Raw genomic sequence first — 4,108 nt, forward strand, 5'->3', positions numbered from 1 at the left:
TTTTTTTTTATGTGAGCAATTATTTGATTTATTAAAAGATGCAACGAATTTTAAAATGACACAAAATATAATTTTCAAAACAACATTAAAAAGTGAGTGTAGGTCTTCCCTGGTGGCACAGCAGTTGAGAGTCCACCTGCCAATGCAGGGGACACGGGTTCGTGCCCCGGTCCGGGAAGATCCCACATGCCGCAGAGCAGCTGGGCCCGTGAGCCATGGCCGCTAAGCCTGCGTGTCCAGAGCCTGTGCTCCGCAACGGGAGAGGCCACAGCAGTGAGAGGCCTGTGTACCGCAAAAAACAAAAACAACAACAACAACAAAAAGAATTAGAACCAAGTGGCCCCATAATCATCTGGCAGCCACTCAGTGTTGTACCTATGGCTAGAAATGTACATGATAGGAACTCCAGGGATCTTCCAGATTCTTTGTTTAAGGTCCTGGTCAACTGTGGCCACAATGTAACACTTGTGCTGAGTTACTCTCTGTACTAAGCAGTCAACCGCATAGGTTCCTTTGTGTGTGCATGGTAATCGTTCAAATCTTGGATCCTTGGCAATCCTTAGAGCCACTCAACACTTCTGCCCCAATTTCTCAATTTCAGCCATTACGCAGTCAGTTATACAAGGGATACACTTGGCATACAGCCAGTCCATCATTGACTGCACTAAGTCCAGTTTGGCTTTAATGGAAAAGTTGATAAAGTTGGTATCGACCAGATGTGGTAAGGTGGGCCCAGCTGTGTGTTATATTGGAAAAATAGGCAGGAAGGGTGTTGGGGGACCTCTCTTTCCTTGAGTGCACTGGGATCTTTCTTTTCTTTCTTTTTCGGTTTTAATCTACCCTTTTCTTTAAGCTTCTGATCTCTGAGACTAAGCATTCGCTTCATGGTTGCATACTTCCGTGTTTTCTTTTGCTTCCCCGTGTTCACGCCGCACTGTTGTTTCTCTACCTATGACACATTTTATACAAACCTCACGGTAACCACAAAACATAAATCTAGAGCAGAGACACAAAATATAAAAAAAGAGGAAACTGAGAAAAACGTCATAGAAACTGCCAGACTAAAATGGCAGACATAAACACAAGGAAAAAGCAACAATGGAGATATAAAAGAACTGGAAAACAAAAGACAAAAGAGCAGTACTAAGTCCTCATTTATCAGTAATCCCCCTAAATGTAAATGGGTTGAATTCACCAGTCAAAAGAAATAGAGTGGATGGATTAAAAACAAGACCCAACTCTATGCTATATCTAGGCGACTCATCCAGCTCTAAAGACAAACTGAAGCTCCAAGTGAAGGGGGGGAAGATGATACTCCACACAAATGACAGCCAAAAGAAAGTGGGTATAGCCACACCCATCCAACAAAATAAACTTCAATCAAAAAAGGTAACAAGAGACAAAGATGGACATTATAGAGTGATAAAGAGGACAATTCATCAAGAAGATATAACAGTTATTAATATATTTGGAGCTAATATAACAGCACCAAAATATTTAAAGCAATTATTAACAGACCCAAAGGGAGAAACTGACAGCAACACAACTACTGTTAGAACTTTTAACACCCCACTTATATCAATGGAGATTCCTCAAAAAATTAAGACTAGACGCACTAAATGATCCAGCTATTTCATTTCTGGGTATTTATAGAAACAATACAAAAACACTAATTGGAAAGATACATGCACCCCTATGTTCATTGCAACATTTTTACAATACTCAAGATATGGAAACAATCTAAGTGCCCATAAATGGATGAATGGATAAAGATGTGGCATATATACAGACAATGGAATACTACTACTCAGCCATAAAAAGATGAAATCTTGCTATTTGCAACAACATGGATGGACCTTGAGGGCATTAATATGCTAAGTAAAATAAGTCAAGTACCTGTATGATTTCACTCATATGTGGAATGTAAAAAAAGTAAACAAAATAAATGAACAAACCAAACAGAAAATACATAGATACAGAGAACAGATTAGTGGTTATCAGAGGGGAAGGGGGTGGGGGGAGGGTGAAATGGGTAAAGGGAGTCAACCATAGGGAAATGAGTGGAAAACAAACTTATAGTGATGGATATGCTGCAGTGTATATAGAAGTCAAAATATAATGTTGTATACAAGAAACATACAATGTTACAAACCAATGTTACCTTAATAAAACCAAACAGTGGTTCTCAACCCTTGCAAAATATTAAATTCACGAGGGGAGATTTTAAAAGGAGAAACAGATTACCTGAATCAGAATTGCTGAATTTTAAAAAAATCTCCCCAGGTGGTTCTCATAATCAGACATGGTTCAGAATCACTGGTCTAGAGTTTAGAATACCTGCTCCAGGTTTCCCTGGAGGTGGTAGTGTCAGCCCTTTCTCTCCCATAGCTGCCATGGGCATTAGCTTACAGATGGGAGGGAGCTTGGTGCTAACCAAACGCTCACAAGTCAAATCAGTGAGAGATGCAGGATCCAGGTGGAATCCCTGACTGACAGTCTTAAACACCAGCTGAACTTCCAAAGCACTGTCACTTCTCTACATCAACTGGGAGGAGGGTAGTAGATAAGGACAAGATTTCCCCTGATGAGAAACTATGCCTGCTATATAACTAACAGAGTCATGGTCACATCAGAACTAATACTTCTTAGGAAACATTTTCTATTCAGCTTCCTTGAGATAGTACAAAACTCTAAGGATTCAGATTTTTCCTCCCCAAGTCTTTCCAAATACAATTATACTATCTAAATATTCCAACCCCTTCAAATACCATCCCACACCAGTCACTGGTAGGTAAATCATATCTGGAGAAATCTTGATGCACTGTTTCAGACTGTAAAAAATTTCCTCTGGACAAATGAATCCTAAATTTTTCTCATCTCCTTCACCCTCATAAACAGTAGCCATTCTTTAAATCTAACAGTGAGAACCACTGTCTCCACCAGAAATCCTAGGGTGTATTAACATCAAGGTATATTGGTCAGATTTTGTCCATTGGTTTAGTATATGACCATCAATATCTATTTTTAACCTTTCTAGATTTCTGAAGACTCATTTGGATTCCAAAACTCAGTTCTGTAATGGTTACAAGGTCTTTAACATGGTCTGATGGCTTTTTAACTATTTTCCTTAAATGGTAATGTGTCTTATAATAATTATGTTCTATTTTGTACCCCTTTGCAACAACCCAATCTCACTCTTAGAGAATATTGCATTCCTATCAGGTAGCTTTCCTATTCTCTCCTTCTACTGCATGCATTCTAAGGAGTCACTGAAGTCAAAATTGTCTGAACTCAGGTTTCAGGCTCCTCTCATTTAGAAACACTAGCTGGGACATGTCGGAAATTACTTCTTTGGGTCTTCTGACATCTGTCAGTCTCAAAAATCATGTGGGTAGCTATGGCCATATTCTGTTATTAGAACATATTATCACAATAATAATCACTTTTTAATATTAAAAAGTTTAGACCAATCTAAGTTAAAATTTCACTAAAAATTCTAATTCAAAGCCTTTCCTGCCTTATGATTGTACACTCTTCCCTCTTCTGCTTCAGATTCCTCTAAAATCAGATTGTGGAGATATGGGATTAAAAGAAAGCAGCAATAATCTTTCGCGTAACTCATTCTGCTTCAGTCCCTTGTCTTTGATATCCTGCATGGCCACAAGTACAAATTCTCTAGAGGACCTATAGGGAGTGTCCTCGCTGTAGAGTTGTCTGGTGTGGGTCATGTGCTTTCTAGATGATTTTTTCCAATGACTGCACAGATCCAACTTGCTCCTGGGTTCTTCTTACCTAGATGATAGCCTCTGGATTGGGGACTGGTAAATGGCTCAAACCTAATGTCCCTTGACTGATGGCGAACTTGCACGTCCTTGCCAGGCTAATAAAGGCTACACTGCTGTCGCTTCTTTCAATATCTTTGCCAACATGGACTAATTTAGCAAGCTTTTCATCTTTTGGGTAAGAAACAGCTTAGGTCATTACACTCACATATGCATTTGAACTTCCAGGGACACGTGCCTGGTCTCCTAAGAACTCTCTTACTGCACTCTGTCCTGTAGACTGACATTCTCTTCTTTTGCTGATCACATAATAAAAAACTCTGTCA

At 39.3% G+C, this 4,108-nt stretch overlaps 1 pseudogene across 1 annotated transcript; it reads right to left on the reverse strand.

The window, feature by feature from the left end:
* Positions 1-326: 326 nt before the first annotated feature.
* LOC309822901 (rRNA-processing protein FCF1 homolog) lies at positions 327-914 on the reverse strand (annotated as a pseudogene). The gene has a single exon. The product of its transcript is annotated as an rRNA-processing protein FCF1 homolog (transcript).
* Positions 915-4,108: the final 3,194 nt, after the last annotated feature.

The sequence above is a fragment of the Grampus griseus genome, assembly GCF_964374135.1.
Source record: "Grampus griseus genome assembly, chromosome: 5".
NCBI classification, from domain to species: Eukaryota; Metazoa; Chordata; class Mammalia; order Artiodactyla; family Delphinidae; genus Grampus; species Grampus griseus.